This window comes from Sander lucioperca, chromosome 20 (assembly GCF_008315115.2).
Source record: "Sander lucioperca isolate FBNREF2018 chromosome 20, SLUC_FBN_1.2, whole genome shotgun sequence".
In the NCBI taxonomy this organism is placed as follows: domain Eukaryota; kingdom Metazoa; phylum Chordata; class Actinopteri; order Perciformes; family Percidae; genus Sander; species Sander lucioperca.
This window is the reverse complement of record NC_050192.1, coordinates 14,153,421-14,171,219: the sequence shown is the minus strand read 5'-3', so window position 1 is coordinate 14,171,219 and position 17,799 is coordinate 14,153,421. Positions and strand designations below refer to the sequence as shown.

General features: G+C 41.0%; 1 long non-coding RNA gene across 1 annotated transcript in view; it reads right to left on the bottom strand.

Moving 5' to 3' along the window:
* LOC116039805 overlaps window positions 1-17,376 on the bottom strand; it is an 84,994-nt gene extending 67,618 nt beyond the window's left edge. Inside the window, exons 1-2 of the long non-coding RNA XR_004102513.2 lie at window positions 17,306-17,376; window positions 14,448-14,567 (exon numbers count right to left, since the gene is read on the bottom strand). This is a non-coding gene — a long non-coding RNA (uncharacterized LOC116039805). The remainder of the gene's footprint in view (window positions 1-14,447; window positions 14,568-17,305) is intronic.
* Between the last annotated feature and the right edge of the window lie 423 nt (window positions 17,377-17,799).

Here is a 17,799-nt window from a genome sequence, read left to right as displayed (position 1 = left end):
ATGAATGAACGAATGAGGAAATTAAAGCGCGATGTGTCAGAGGGAGGAGACTGAGAGAAACTCGAGGTTTATTGAAGAAAACCTGCTCCTGACCAGGTTAGGTTCACAGGCTCAGTTACCATAGTAACTGACTCTGAGGTTAAGTTACCTCTCTTTCTGAAACGGGCTGGAGTTACCCCTCTCTCTCAGGTTTGATTAACCTCTCTTTCTGAAACAGAAAACCCAGATTTTCCCTCATCTCAGGGTTAACAAACTCAAGTTTTCACTAAACCTGCTTTCTGAAATGGACCCCAACTCAATTTCAGCTGCTAAGAATTTCATTTTTCATTGTTTTTACTAATTTATTTTCATAGCGTTGGTAAATCTGGCACGTTTTGGTTTTACATCACAATACTAGAATTTAAAATGACTATTCTTCTGGGCAAAGCAGGCTATAATGATAGGAGATCAGTGTAAATGGTGAAGAACATAACTGCCACACAAAAGCATGTTCTTCTCACTGAAGCAAAACTGCACAGTACATGCATGTGGCCCATATGACATCCTGTGAGATTAATGAAAGAGCTTAGAACCATACTGCTCGCAGTGGCCTTCATTTACGAAACAAACGTACAACAGAAAGCAAGCGCAAAACCGGCGTACAGTCATCTCCACGCAAAGCTCGGCATTTATCAATATGGACGTGAGCGGAGGCTACGATCAACTCTCACGTCAAGTTTAAACTTGTGTAAGTTTTCGAGTCAGTGTGGACTTGCGGTGCAGCATATAATCAGTTTAACAGGAGAAGGAGAAGTCATCAGTTGATCACTTATCGGCAATGGCAGATCTGGTTCTTTTACAGTGGAAGACCTCGGTGCACAACAGTGCACACGCACGCACATGGGCCACGGTGGAGCGCTCCATCGGATTGATTAAGGGCAGATGGCTCTACTTGCATTAGTAGGCGGGACCCTACTATACACGCCAGAAAAAGTCTGCAACATTGTTTCAGCCTGTGGGGTTCTGCACAACATCGTGTAGGAAAACAGGGTGCCATAAATGTAGTGATGGAGCCAGATGACCCGATGCCCAGAGAGCATATACGAAGGAGACAGGATATTATTCCTCGCTTTTAAAGTGTTATGTTTGGCAATGATATTCAATACAGGAAACATGACGATGCTCACGGTTGCCTGGTTCTGACTCATGAAAAAAACTCAAGTAAAATAAAAGACACTGCATAAACTTCACTACTGTGTTTGTTTAAATATAGGTACACTATGTAGGCCAAAGAGATGGCAATATAAACCTGTACATTGCTATTAGGACTATAGCATACATATGTCAAGGAGTATAATAAATTAAATAAACTCCGGTTACTACCACGGCTGCCAAATAGTAGGCCTACACACATTAGTGCAAATGAACCTGAGATGTCAGGGTTTCAATCTCCACCTCTTCTTAGCCGGATTACGTCTCGCCATGTCGTAAATTGTAGGGGCGAGGCCTCCAAACCGAGAATATATTGGGGCGTGATATTTAAATTCCGATCATTTCCAGCCGCTGCATTTATCAATGTACGACCATTCTTACGCTCTGATTGGTGGTGTGATATGAACGTTTCATGAATCACACGTGAAGCCTGTCGTAAGATGATCTCTGCGCTCATATCTGTGCTGGTTTCTACGTTAGGTTGATGGGTTGGGCCAATATGAGCCACACACACACACACGATAATAAGAAAGTGTTCTTCTTGCTCATTAGAGCATCTCTATCCTCAGGTTCTGCGGCCACAGGACAAATGAGCTAAGGCTGAAAGAGGGTTTCCATCATCCTTTATCTTTTTGCCTCATCTTTGCTCTCTCAGAGCCTTAAAAGCTTAGTCTCTGTCCATCTTTCCCACACTGCCTTTTCCAATCCATGTCTCCTTCTCTTTCTCCTTTGTTTGTTTCTCTGTGTTGTACAATGCATGTACCACTAGAGCTGCTTTCTTTCTTTGTCTGGAACCTTTCATCTGTGTCTACACCTGCGGCCCTCCATGATCTCACAATGAAAAAACATTTTAATACACCCTGTCTGAACAATTAGTGCTTGAGTTTTCGTCATTAAAAGAAAGACAATTGGACGAAGTAAGAAAGAATATTTCTCGAAACGCTGCCATTCCAAGAACTCTTTTACAGCGGCCATCACTTCAGCAATAGCACCTACACCTCACTGATTCTATTATCCGTTCCTCGCTCTCAGCGGGGGAAGAGAGTGCCTTGTGTATTCCTTCAGATGGCAAGACAAGCTTTGAAGAGGCTCCTTCTCTCTCCCCCCAATAGCTGTCTCAAGGATAAGGATATTTAATGTGAGGAAGTGAAACGGCCCAATGAACCAACCTCGGCACAGCACCGTTACATCCCGTTCCACAGAACATAAAAGCCAACATGTCCCTGCAATGCGCATAAAACCTGAGGCCTTCAGCCATGTGTAGTGCTAGATGGGGTACAAAAATTTACATAAACGACTAGACTTAGTCGGCCTTTTGTAGATGTGTTTCTGGAATTTTCTTTTCCTCCTTACTTGGATGGATATTCCATGGTCAGAGGTATAGATTGGTGATGATCCTTTACTAAGAATAAAGAGCTTTGGCATAATTCATTGTTGCTCTGCGCTTAGAAACACCGGTCTCTGCATGTTACAGATGTTTAAAGAAATAAGGAGTCTGGCTCAGCCTAATGCATGCGTAACAAAGTCAGTTATTTGGCATGTGTAATTACCTCATGAAAACAAGTACCTCCTCAGTGATCAAATCAGACTGACACATCTGCATGACTGCAACTGTTGCTTTTCCAAACGATGTGAACCACTTATTGCAGCCGTAGGTATACTATTGAAATAAATACATAAATTAAAACGGCCCAAATAAAAAGACAAGGACATTTGAGACTTACTTTGGGTACCTGTGCCACAAAGTCACTTTTCAACGGACTGTATCTGTTTGCCTGTACAGTAGGTGCGTGTCTCTGTGTGCTATGTGTATAGATGTGTATGATTTATTTTCATCAAGACATATAGCATTAACTGGTGCCAAAGCCAGAATCTAAATGCAGGAACGTGAACTCAGCTACACCTCTACGTGGGAGGTTATACAAGAACCTTATCGTACTTCCATTTCTATTATCCAGTGGAGAATGCAAGCAAGCTGGCAGCAGCTCCCACTGTTGTTTATTTGTCGTTATAGATTTTTTTTTTCTCTCTCCCTCTCCTTTTTTTCTCTAATGGAACCCGGCACTGTGCCACCTGCCAAATTGTAGCGGTAGAGAGAAAAGAGCAAAATAAATACAGCCTGTGTGTGTGTGTGTGTGTGTGTGTGTGTGCAGGTGAGTTGGGGCTTGTGGGAAACCAAAAGACTGTGTGTGTGTGTGTGTGTGTGTGTGTGTGTGTGTGTGTGTGTGTGTGTGTGTGTGTATATATGTGTGAATGTTGTGGACTTTCACAGCCTGTTATTTGTCAGGGCATCGGAGGCCGTTTGGCAAATCAAAACACAATCCAGTGTTATTGAATTGTCTTGTCGTGTCGCCCCGGCCCAGTGTTTTAAAAAGTGACATGTGTGGCTGAATCAAGGCCAAATGGGCCATCACAATCAATTAAGTGCTTTTGGGTCTGTTTGCGTGTTTGCCAAGCAAAACGGGGGCCTCTCTTTGGTCAATAAAGAAAAGAGAAGATGATTTTATCAGAAAAAAGGAAACACAAATGGAGAGAGATGTGCAGAATAATGTGTTCTAGAGCTGAAAGGCTCGTAATGCAGAATTTCACAAGCCTGCAAAAAAAATATTTTAGTTTGCCACTCCATCTAGCTCTCATGGTCAGCTGTTATAATGAGTGCTTCTAGAGCCATCACCTTTCTAAAGTGACTCACATCCTGATGACCACTGCAAACTGGATTGCCACTTCACTGAAGTAGGGTAAATAGAGGAACATGTTATTTTATTTATTTAATTTATTTTAACTTAGCTACTGATTAAACTTCATTATTGTGATCATCTGTCTTACATTTTAAATACATCATTTATTCATCAGTTGACAAAATATTGTCACTAGCAGCTCTGTTTTTGTGCCATATTTTCATCCCAGGGGCTTTGAAAAGGGATTTGGTTTTTGATTATGCATTCAGTTACCCATATGAGCATTGTTAATCCCTAAATTACCTTAGTGATGCTGAGTTTTTTTGTTCAAGCGCATGAAGACATTTTCTCATATAAGCTAAATTTGTACAGTTTTTAAACCAGAATGAATTGTAAAATCAAATTACTGCGTGGCTCCTCATTTTGCTTATTGTCGCCTAATATCAGCATGGAAAGTGAGCAGTCTATTCAGAGCATTTACAGGAGAAAACATTGACTGTTGAATGCTTTTTGAATGTTGTCACGTTCAACGCAAAGGAGCAAAAATAATGCAGGCTCATTATAGCGCACCTGGGGCAAGGGAGTCATTTGCTATGTCTATATGTGTGTTTTAAAATAAGTATGTGTTTTTGTCTACGAAAGAGAAGAATGAATGATGTGTGTGGGATGATGCATTAGCAGCGTCCTCCCTTTGCTTTATTTTTCCCTGCAAAAATCTGTGGGAATTGAAATACAAGGTTACATTGTGTACTAGTCAGGGTTCCTGCACACAGAACCCAACAAATTGAAATGTTTGCTGAAGTTGTAAAGTGGATCATAAAAACTTTCATCAGATGTTCTTTTGCTTATTATCTATGCATTTAATAGGCCATAAACCTACTTTTCAGTAATTAATAAAATATAATCCCGTAGTCATTTCTCTGCTCTTGCCATTTTTTTGTGTCCTAATGCATTTATTCAATATGTCTAGTAGACTTTTGTCTGTTGTGAGATTATATTTTATGCTTTTCAAAACTCCATTTTCCCATTGGGTACAATTTATAGTATGTGGTTTAAAAGAGTGAAATAACTGTGTAACCATAGGTATTTGTAATTGCTCTGTTTTTTGGTGATTTATGAACAAGAAAACATCTGTAAACAGACCAAGTCTTATTTATATCTGTGATGGCTGCATACATGATATCATGCCAAAAAATTAGGCTAAAGCTTGGCAAAAAGTTAGCTTCCTTACCTGTAACCCCACAAAATGTAGCTAGCTCATGATACTCCTTAGCCTTGGAAGTAACACTGGGTTAGTTTACTACTAGTCTCGCAAAGCCAGACCTTCCTCCACAGCGCTGCGGAGGAGTGTCTGGCTAGTCCACACAGCATTCCGGGATGGGAGAAAAACGTGCATTTGTTTATTGGCATTTCTGTAAACCAATCACAATCGTCTTGGGCGGTGCTAAGCGCAGAGCGGAGCCACATTGCTGCTGCAAAATAGCCTCTGAGAGGAACTTGTTTTGGTGGAACGTGTGTACGTTCAAAGGTTGTTTTAGTCATATAACAGAAAACTCAGATTGGACAGATAGTCTAGCTAGCTGTCTGGATTTACCCTGCAGATATCTGAGGAGCAGTTAACCATAGTCCTCATAAATCCACCGGAGTTTAAAATTACAACACATAGAAAGGGGAACGTAACAGGATATCCGGCCGAAAAGAGAGATATCCGGCCGAAAAGAGAGTCATCCAGCGGAATTTCCGGCAGTACCAGCGCATCCCGGAAGTGGAACGTCATGGATATAGACTAGGTTACTACTGTAGGTAGCTGGGCAGACCAACATAGCAGAGCAGATAAACACACCGATTAAACCATTCCATACAATTCTTTTTGTCTTTTTTGGAATGGCAAAACTCCAAACTCTGTAAATGCCAAGCGTTGTTATTACTACAGCCCCATGCACACCGCCTTAACATGTGGAGAAATTCAGCTTGAAAGATCTGCCATACAGTTGCTAAGCGATGATGAACAATCGCAGTGGGAGAGTGGCATCTCCTTTAACCAGCCAGACAGATCGTATCAGAGTGTTTGCTTGCTTGCTTCGGGCATTGCAGTGCCATCAGATAGCATTTGATAAGAGCGTGACAAGCTAAGGCAGCAAAGGTCAGGACATGATGGCAATGAGGGCAACAACGGCCCAAGTCACTGTGCTGGGGAGGCAGATTGTTGAGGGTTGGGCTCAACAAACCTAGACTCCACAGCTCTCTCAACTACAGACCCACCAACTCCCATTTATTTTCAAAGTCGTTGAAAAAGTTGTATCTGAAAAATTGCGATTAGGTTTCTGTGCCCTTCACAGCACAGAAACTGCTCTCCTGAGGGTGAGCAATGACCGCCTGTTGGTTGCTGATGCAGGTAACACCATTAATCACACTGTCCTTTAAAACCGTCTGAAGGACTTTGTGAACATCTCCGGGGTTGCCCTTAAGTGGTTCACTTCACTAAGTGTCTAACTGGTAGACACTTCTCTTTTAGTATCTGCTTCTGTGCATTTCCAGCTCCTACCCACTACGGCATCCCCCAGGGCTCAATTTTAGGTCCCATTCTTTTCTCCCTTTACATGCATATGGGTGACATCATACGAAACCATAAGATTCAGTTCCACTGCTACGCTGATGATACTTTACCTGCAGAATAAACTTAAAGCTACATTGTGTAAGAATTTCTCCCATCTAGCGGTGAAATTGTATATGACAACCAACTGAATATTACTTTCTAACCCCTCCCATTCCGAGCGCGTCCTAACTCCTACGGTGGCCGTATTATTCCAAGAAGTACGACTTTGTCTGTGAGAGTTCCTTCCAGTGTAATAATAGTTTTACGTTATTTTGGTACCATTTCATTCAACATCAGCTATTAGGTTCCCAAACATATGCAAGGTAATGTTAGTAAAGTGTCAGTGCTATAGTTATTCTGTATATTGTACGAGATTAATAGTGTAAGGCAATGTTTACAGCGTAGGAGAGAAGCAACGGAGATTTGTGTTTTTAATATATTTCTCTGAGCAGTATGAACAATGTAAATGAAACTGAAATTAGCTCTTAGTATCTCCAGCTAGTCTGTGTTACAACTGCACATGACATGAGTTGTCTGCCAGGGAAATCACGACACATATGACTACATTTATGTTACAAGGTAGACAATCTTTTTTCATCATTGACGCGAGGAAAAGTATCCTTAGACGTTCTAGCGTTATGCACAACCATGCAACCAAGCAACTATAAAACTTCAAATTTACACAAATAGGCTGAATTACCTGTCAAGAAGAAAGGTGCAACTTCGGTGTCCCTTTTAAAATCCTTGCTCCTTATGAGCTCTTTCCATCTTGGAAAAGCCACTCCAATATTAACTTTGGTCTTGTTGCTTTGCCTCTCGCGTTGTCGTTTTAATTCACTTTTTAACTTCCTTAGCGGAAGTTAGCGAGTCGCTCCAATGTATTCTGAATGATTCTAAATGGCAGATTCTACGCGTACGAAAATACTTTGATTAGTTGGTGGAAGTAATTGCACATGAATGAGCACATATTTGTGAAAGAACAAATGGGTTTTTGCTAAGAATCAACTCAAAAATGTACACAATGGAGCTTTAATGACAAAACCAGCCTATAAACCCTTCATAATTGCTTAGTGACAATAAAAGTTAGATTTCTGACAAATTTCTTCAGCTTAATGAAACACAATCTGAGGTCATCTTTGCCCCGGGCTCATAATGATAACTCCACTGGCTTCCAATTCAAAGCCAGAAATCATGGTATAATATTCGACTCTGACCTTAAACTAGACCACAGTTTAAATCACTCCTTAAAACACACTTGTATAAAGCTGCTTTTAATTCTTGATTTAGATGATTTGTTTACTTTTGTGTCTGTTATAATTAATTTGATTGTTTTTACATTCATATTTGTAATTGCCCTGTAATACTTGATTTGCTACCTGAGACTTTGTCTCTTTTCTCCATGTATTTCATTGCAATGCATTTTTATTAATTATTATTATTATTATAATTAAAGATGAAGTGGCAATAGATGTAGCTGCTTATGGAGGTATATTGCTTCTGAAGCAAATTGCTCAGAAGTCTTGCGTCTCATACATTTGTACAAATGTGCAGGGGATGGGAAAGTAGACAAGGATTTCAGACAGGTTTTTTAATGCAACTTGACAGTTTCTTTCAAGAATTATGAAAGCCATTTAAATACCGACACAGGATTTATGTAGGATTAGGGATTCTACAATGACATCGGGGGGCAAGCCCTTACAATTGAAAGCTGCATTTGATTTGTCTTCAATTGCCCTTTCCACGTAATCTTGATGTCACACATTGCTGCAAGGTCATGGGAGTTGCACTTTTAAGCCAATCCAGGCAGAGGCTGTGTCTCTGCCAAGCCGATTCTAGCAATCCCCATTACACACACATTGTCATGCGTCGCTGCTCAGCTCAAATGAGTTACAAAGGAAGCAGGGAGAGGAAACATTAGCAGCAGTTGGATGGACTGGATGCATAAAAATATTAGAGATTGATTTATGGCCCATGTCAATCTGGTTCCAGGCAAACAGCACTGTGTAAGCAAAGGCCCCTCCGGCATCTCTATCCACCATTCTGGTACAATGGGTGACAGGGAGAGACTATGAAGCCATAATCTTTCAGCATCAATCAAAGAGAAAGTCTACCTGTGAGATACTGCCACTCACACATGCACCTACTGCTAAACTTCAATCCCAAACCTAGTCTTATCCATATACCCTTACCCCAACGTGGCTAAAAAACTAAAACAAGCTAGATTAGACATCAAGACACCCACAGACACGAAAGAAAAACAATGTCAGATTGTCCCTAAATGATGCACTGTTTTGGGGCTGTAACAATTGAGGCTTTATGGTAATGTTTGCTGTTACAAGGCTGGAAAACTAATGACAGCCAATGGAGTACAAGCAGGTGTTTAGAGGACAATGTAATACAGTTTATGTCAGTGTATGTGTAAATATATGTTACGTTTCTTTCGATGTTAATTAGTTTAATTGCAATGTTTGGTTCATTGATGAAATGTAACCAATAAAGACAAAAGGTTTACATTGTAACCAGCAGCTGCTGTAGCTACCTACCGACAATTAGGTCTCGTTCATTAAGATTCTTCCATTGAACTAATAGATTTGTCAGACTCTTCAGAATTTCAATAAGTGGCTGTCAGCATGGCTGTCTATCACTGTACAGTTATAAGAGAAGGTTTATTATTATGACGTTAAACTTTTTGTTGATCTATAGACCAGTACATGAATAGGTATAAAGCAAATAACTGTTAGTAGGTGCCTGGGAACTGCACTTAGCAATATACACTCTTTAGGAGAACTACACTGTACCCAGTTTCCTTTTCCCTGGATTACAGAGATTTGTTCTGCATTTGTATGGTGGCAGAAGACTGATTTGTGTGAGATTTGTGTATTCCACATCCACATTTTTGGGTGAAGCGGACTGATTTTCAGCAGTGGCTGCGCATAAATTATATATCTTGAGGAGTGACTTTCACTGTGCTATCCTAGCACTTTGGCGACAACAGGTGGACTTTTCAAAGTCAGCATAGCTTCATTCAGATGATTATCCATGACCTTACACCGTCAACTGACCACCTAGAGAGCACTACACAGCAACACTCAGGCATATAATAATAATGAATAATGTACTTTATTCATATAGCACTTTTCTTAACAATGTTAGAGAGAAGACACACCAGCCCGAAAATAGGGCGTCGGACCGTCTGGCGAGGTCGGTGACTCGAGTCTGTTCGGTGTGTCCCGTGCCGTCGGCCGTCCGAGGAGCCGTCGGCCTTCATTTTGGCCGACCCAACATGTTCAGTCGGAGAAAGGGCAGTCGGGACTCGTCCGGAAATGGGGAGCGGATGAGCTGCTCAAAATCTGACCTTTGTCAATCTGAAATGAAGACAGATTCAGAAACTGCACGGCCTATTTCTTGCTTAAAATGTTTTCAGAAACACGTTTCGGTGAACTATTTTAGTACAATATGAGATCGTATTCTGAACAAGCTGCCATGACAGTCTGGCTGTGAATTTCCGGAGAAAAAAGAACCACGTCCAATCAGCTGCCGGTTTTCATTTTCTGGGAAATAATCAGACTGTTAATGGAAACAATACAGAGCAGCCTGCTGCTATGGAGACGTATTACGTTTCGCGCACACGCAGAGCATACGCTCAAGTCGGCAAGATTACCACTAAAAGAGCTGATGGAATTTGGGGGTCCGAACAGAATGACATCAGACATTAGCATGAACAATGGCATGCTTAAAATTGTCTGGAAAAAAAAAAAAAACAGAGGCCAGAGAATCGTTAAAAATGGAAAATACCTCATTGAGCATGTTAGTGGGGATGATTTCTAAGATGCAGTAAAAAGAGTTCATATGGGTGAGTATACTCTGTATACTATGAAATTGTAATGGGTTGAATTTACATGGGGAATAAAGTTGTGATACAATGGCAAAACATTCCAAAAGCTTTAAAAAAAGACTAGTAAAACAATTCTGATGAATGGATTAAAATGTTAAAAAGTTTACTTAAAAAATGACAGACAACACTAGAAACAAGCCGTGGTTTCCATCTTGGAAAACATTATGACTATAACTGTGCAATAGAAGAAAATGTGCCGGGTTTGGGCAAGTGTAGGGAAAGATGCTATTGAGATGCATTATGGGAAGTATAGGATCCAGTGTTTTTAAAAGTCAGGAAACCTCAACAACTACTGCCTCAATCTGTTTGCACACTGTGTGTAAGTGCAATACCAAATTGCCAGAGTACAGCTTTAATAAGATGCACAAACTTTGCAGCAGCAAACATCTGTAGCAGTAGAACTTGTCATATCTACAGGAAAAATAATCATGCACAAGGCATATGTAAATTGATTGGTCTTATTATATCAACAGTTATATTCATGCTCTCCAATCAATGCAAAATCAATCATTTCGGAGCACAGATACTTTAGGTTAGAAGAAGAGGTGCCGTGCTTCAGCACCATCCTTGTGGGCTGTGAGTAGGGCTATTCACACAACAGGTATTTTACAATCTGATGGTTGTTGGCAAAACAGAGCACCTTAAGCACCTCATGTTGCACCATGGGGGTAAAAGCCAGAGGCTCTAGGTGCTCTATCGATGACAGCTCACCGAAAAGAGGGTGGATGGTATTGTGTAGGACAGATTTCAGTTTAGTCTGCGCCCTCCACCCACTAGTCTTTTTTTTTTTTTCAAACCGGTTTGTTTATTCTGCTTGCCTCCTCCATCTCAGTACTGCCTCTTCTGCACAACACAGTGAAGAACAGCACACTGGCCACCACTGATTTAACAGTGCCATATGAGTTTTTAGAGCTGGATAGTTGCTGATAGTTGTGAGACTGAACCATGTCTACCTCTTCACCTCAATGCTGAGAAGTGTCTGTACCTTCTTTCTGAAGTCATCCACTAGTTCCTTCATTTTGCTGACACTGAGCTGCAAACAGCGGCATCATAAGAAAAGGTGCACCGAGTGCTATGTGATAGCTAAAAGACTTAGTTCCCATACTCAAATACAACATTGTCTTGTCCTCCTTATTAGAGTAGTAGAAAGTGGATCTTGTTACTTTTGCAATGATGCTTCTTCACAGCTTTAATATTTCAAACATTACATTGTGTAAATATAATTTAAAAACATTTGTTAAATGCATTTACGACTCGCAGTAAAATGACTTAATAGCTACAGTGAACACAAACTATGTTGCTTATCAGAGCTTGTCATCACCTCTGTGTTACTATGGCAACATTCTGTAGTCATCCCTTACATACAGTGCTGTATGCTCTGGCTGGATCTCCTGGCAGGTCCAGCCATGTAATTGTCCATCCCCAGCAGCCCAGGATGAATTTTTGGGAGGATTTGCTGCAGGATCACTAGCCACTCAGAACAATTGTCATTCATTTTACCTTGCAGTCTTGGGCCTCGGAAATATTTGTACATGCTCACACACGGCGTTCGATTGAATGTAGATACAAACACACATGCGCTCACCAGCACACCTACTCATTGGTGGATACAGTATCTAGTCAAGAATATTACTTGGACGTTCCAGGGAAGCAGCAAGACATTTCAAGCTCAGTCTCACCACAAGGTCAGAGTTTGCAGGCAGCAGCAGTAGCAGAATAACGACTCTCCATCTCCCAGCCCCATTTAACTGACTGATGCTTTTTGACATGTCGGAGCAATGGAGCCTGTTAGCCTCCGGGAGGCTTCAATTAGGACCAGGACTTAATGCAGCAGAGAACTTTGCAAAACCCTGATACGAGGTTTTAGCCACACTCAAATCAATACGGAGAACATGGTTAAAAGGCAGCTCTACAGAACCCCATGCTTACAGAGCAGCTCAACAACTCTGAGATAGGCGAGTGTAGATTGTGTTTTCTGTTGGTAGTAGATGTGTAATGTAGGCAAGAGGCAAGCAGGTGCTTGTGACTGTTTGAACATGTGTTTGAATCTTAAAAACACACAAATCAGAAATTGTTTCAGCTACACCCAATGCCTGCACAGTGCAACACACACACACACACACACACACACAGAGTTCCAGTGTGATAATGAAATAGAGGATCATAGCTGTGAGTGACGCAGCCGCCGCACTATGTCACAGCCCTTCCGACAGGTCCATTTCCTTGCAGCAGGCATGTGATTCAGCCGAGGCTCCTATATAACTGCCACTGCCACCTTGCATCGGCCCTACCTACCTGATTTATGGATAAGATGCGTGCAGTTTTACACTGCCTCAGGGACCAAGCCTATTTGATTTTGTCAGGGGCAATTAAACAGTCCACGTTAGGGCTTGCAAACTGTAATATGATGAACTATGAGGAGGTACCAATGATTATTTTTATATTTTTAGGCTTGATGATTCTGGATTTAGTAGAAATGAAGCTCCAACTGGGAATTATGTTTTGTAGGGAATGTGAGTATTGCACTTATTCCACATATTTGCATCAGCTTCAGCAAATATCAAACGAAGTTTTGTCTGACTTCTCAATTCTTAAGTACATATTCTATCGCTGAAAACTTTTTTGTTGTTGTTTTCATCACTGCAGTGAGTGGTATTCTGTTCCAGCAGAAGCCGGTTTGATGGAGCAGTGGAAAAACAACTTTGAGCCAGGCAGACCTAGAGGTTGGCTGTACTGTATATCATTTTCCCCCCACAGTGCGAGTGCATCATTGTCTGGGCTGTACCAGTCAGAAATGACAACAGAGGGTGACACTGAAAGGTCCTGGAGTTCAGCTGCCTGAAAATGTCACTGGGCTGGCTCTGACAGAATGCCACACAAGGAGAGGGGAGGGGATTTAACAGAACAACACCCTTAAAGTGCTACAGATCTCTCTCTCTCACACACATACTGTACCCTCTTGGAAATGCACTCTCTTCCTCCTCCATCCAAAAACACACACACACACACACACACACACACACACACACACACACACACACACACACACACACACACACACCCTTTGGTGTCATTTCATGTAAAGCATACATACAGGAAGGTTCAGTATAGTGAATTATTGTTTTATTTAGTTTGGCCTCTATTTTTAGCAGATTTGTTTTAAATATCGCAGTGAGCTGGACAAGGAATGCTTGTTTTGTTTCCCTTACCTTTTATTGGGGGGGGCGCCCGCCCCACCTTTCGGACCCCCTGACCAACCTGCACGAACTAGTAATTACAAATAAGAAATAAACTTGACATTTCAGGTTGAAATAATGTCCCTTAATCATAACTTTTACTCAAGTATTGTGTTTCTGAATTGTGTGGTGTTATTTCCATGTAAAAAGGTTGTTTATCTTTTCATAGTTGTTTATCTTTCAAAGACTGCACATTATTCGCTTTAGTTAAAGCTTGCAGTCAAGTATTTAAGTTCTTTGAAAGAGATGAACACCATCAACCTGGTGGTACAGACGCTGCCTCTGGACCACCCGAGAAGCACAGGAGCTGACAAATTTCAATGGACATCTCTGACTACATAGACTTAAAATCAAGCATTTTGAGTCTGCTTCAGTTTAAAAATTGCCAAAATGAAAGTCCCACATGTAAATAGCTAGCTATATTCCCAGCTAACCTTCTCACCACCCCTCCCAGACAGTTGATCTAGGGAAAACACTGATTTGCTGTGGTCTTAAACAGCACTTGCTGTTACCACAGCAACCACAAATGTCACCAAATCTAACCATAACAACTTTAATTTAATTGACAGTTAACAGTCACCTGTTCATACAGTACATTGACATACTGAGTGAATTTTTGGGATACTGAAGATGTGTCCGTCCCTCTAATTACAGACAGCATGGTTCTATACTGTAAGTGTGTGAGTTAAAGTGCACGTGCAGTAGTGTGCGTACTGGTAGTACGTAAGGTGTGGATTCAACACGGCTTTCAATCCTTTGATATGTGAGGAGAGGGTAAATCAGAAACGTCTTTCCTCATTACACCCGACTCCCCCTCTCCTCTGCCGCTGACAGAGAGACTTATATCCTACCTCCACCAGTCGGCTTTCTCAGCATGGCATCAGTCCATCCGCATGAGTAACTGTAGCTCTTCCCTCGAGTCAAAATCAGTGCATCCGCTTGATCCGATTGGCCACGCACGTCAGCATCACCTAGTGTGAACAGACAAGATAAAGAAAAAAAGGTTCACCGTCTGAAGTCTGGCCAAGTGCTGCAGGTTTCCCACAAAAATGAATGTAAAGTACATTTCCTCTGTGTGTCAAATTATTGTTTCAGCTCCTAATCTTTCCATGCTGTCAACTTTGTCTCATCCTTAACAATGCAATTGTGAAAGGCGTGAAGAGTAAAATATAGCCTGTTGATAACACTGAGATATGGAAGTCTGCACAAAATCTTTCTATGAGGTATTAGACATGTACAGACTTTGCACAAAGGAAAATCACAGGTCATTAAAACTTGGGTCTTACAGTACTTTCATATCTTTTATCGTTATCGCTTGCATTACTTACCCCGTTTTTTTCCCCTCAATGTCACCATGTTCCCAAATCTCAGTAATTAACTTAGTGAGTACATTGTTATCCTAATCGATAGAAATGGTGGCCAAAACACAGTGTTTCCTCTATGTTGATATTACTGCGGCGGCCTGCCAATGGTAAAATGTCTGCCGCCACGGTATCAGAAATAGGGCAGATGCACAACAGGGTTTCCGCTACGTACCACGCGCACCACTGCTCCTTCAGCTGTTTATGAAAAGTCATAAAGTCATAATTACACGTAATTTGCGCGTCAAAAAAGCTGGCCGATGCCCATCTTTATGCAAATGAATCCGTTGAACGCGATGCGACTATCCAATAGAAGCAGTCGAAAATTTTTCAAACTGACCTTTGTCGATCTGAAATGAAGACAGATTCAGCAACTGCATGGCCTATTTCTCACGTAAAATGTTTTCAGAAACACGTTTCGGTGAACTATTTTCGTAAAATACGAGATCGTATTCTGAACGAACCGCCATAATGGTCGTTTTGAAATTCGGGAGTAGCCAGACCCACGTGACACGTTCGTCCAATCAGCTGCCGGTCAAGGGCGTGGAGCATCAACCATGGATGTATGACGTTGCGACACCATGCTTCAGTCGTGTCGCAAAAATGGATCTGTACGGTTAGGCAAAGTGACAAACCGCGACGAAAGCCGCAACATGAAATCCGCGACATGAAATCCGCACTCCCGCGGGTCCCGTGAAATATGACAGCTACAGTTTATTGGAAAATAGCACTGTGGACACTGAATTTGATGAATTTACTGTTTATCAGACCCCAGATGAGACAAGAAGCTAACGTTAGCGAATGCTGCGGTGACGGTCCCTCTGCCTTTGACTCCCCGCTGCAGGACACGCTGTATTCCTCCGACACACTGTATTAACATTACTGTTTTAAAACCGTTTTCCAGGTTAGTGGGGGTGCATACCACTCAAAACCAGTGATGGGAATAACGGCGTTATAAATAACGGCGTTACTAACAGCGTTACTTTTTTTCAGTAACGAGTAATCTAAGTGATTACTCTTCCCATCTTAATAACGCCGTTACCATTACTGCCAAAAAATGCGGCGCGTTACTATATTTGAAGCTGTTTTTTTCATCAGACCAACTAGATCTGCCGAGAGGCAAAGACTTTTTTTTACTGTTGTTCCTTGGTTAGTGGGCAGTGCACAACGCAAGCGCATAAATGCTTACGATTGGCTGAAGTTGAGTAAAATGTCATGTTAAGCCAATCAGAGGCAGAGTTGGGCGGGTGTTTGAAAGCACGCATAGTCGGACACACAAGAACAACACAAGCGAGTTAGTCATCGAGAGAGAGACAGGTATGGCGTTATGAAATCAAGGAGAGGGTTAACTTTTCCTGCTACAGATTTTCCACCTTGGTCAGAAAACACAGGGAAGACACTTTGTTTCTCTTACTATATGACTATATGACTCGCTACTCACTCCAAAGCTAATCGCTGCGGCCCGTCACTCTCTCACTTCTCCCTCGCTCTATCACCAGCGCACAAGAATAAACATTAGGCCACTTATGTTATTTGCACTACAAAGAGTGTATATATTTGTTATTTATTTTTGGTATAGTGCTTAACAAGCATAATTTAATTTTGCCCAGTTGTGGCCTGTTGAGGTGTTGTGTGTTATTTGTATTGATCCACTATATAAACATAATATCTACATACATGGCATTTGAATGGAGGCTAGTCTCACTTTGTCCCACAGCAACATTAAAATAGTTTAGATTTGTGTACATTGTTTCTGTTAATAATGTATTGTATTAAGTCTCCATTTCATTATAATATTCAGGTTTATCATAAATAATTGAACATGCACATGTATTTTAAGTTCCATTAAAGAGGGGTAGGTGGAGGTGGGGTCACATTTGAGCATTTCAAAATTTACTTGAAAGTAATGCAATAGTTACTTTCTGAAGTAACTAGTTACTTTCATAATTTGTAACTGAATAACTAATTTAGTTACTTTTTGGAAGAAGTAACTAGTAACTGTAACTAATTACTTTTCAAAAGTAACTTGCCCAACACTGCTCAAAACCAACATGAAAAACGTAGCTAGTGATGTTCACTCAGCGTTTTGTTTTGTTGTTAAACTGTGTGTAAAATGAGAGGTGACGTTAAATCACCCTACGGTACCGTCTATTTGCTGGATGGTTTCAAGGTAACGGTCGGTAGCTAACATTAGTAGATAAGCCTGTACTTTTTGACGTTCAACCCCCCAAGAAGATCATAGAGACAGCATGTTTTCTTTGAATAGATTTTTTAATTTAAATAGCGAGACAGAAGATTAAAAATGAAAGCACAATATGTGAATAACAGGGTCTGTAGTTGCCACTTACCTGCAAAAGATGATTAGACCTTGTTCCAGTGGAAGGACAGGAAGCATCTCTGCATTTCGTCATCATTTCCGAGAGAGAAGAGAAACAAGTATTGCGTCATGCTCATTTCGAAAAAATTTAAAAGTTAATTTAAATGTTTTAACATGAAAACAAAAATATGACTGCTTCCCCTAATAGCCTATTTTTCACAGCAGACATTTTGACTTGTCATAGTAGAAAAAGCACAACCGTTACTAATAACATTAATGATGGTTCTGTTCTAGTCAAAGCCTGCACAATACCAGGAGGACCCTGAAACCAAAGCAGCTACATGGAATTTAGCCATCATTTATTGTATTTTACTTGTTTTTTTCCTACTGTGACATGTCAAAATGTCTTCCATGAAAAGGCATATTGCTTAGTCCTCAAACTAGTATTAATATGACTAAATATGTACTCTTAAGCCTTTTTCTGATCTGGTCTGCTTTATGTTTTCCGTCTACAAGACCCCCATT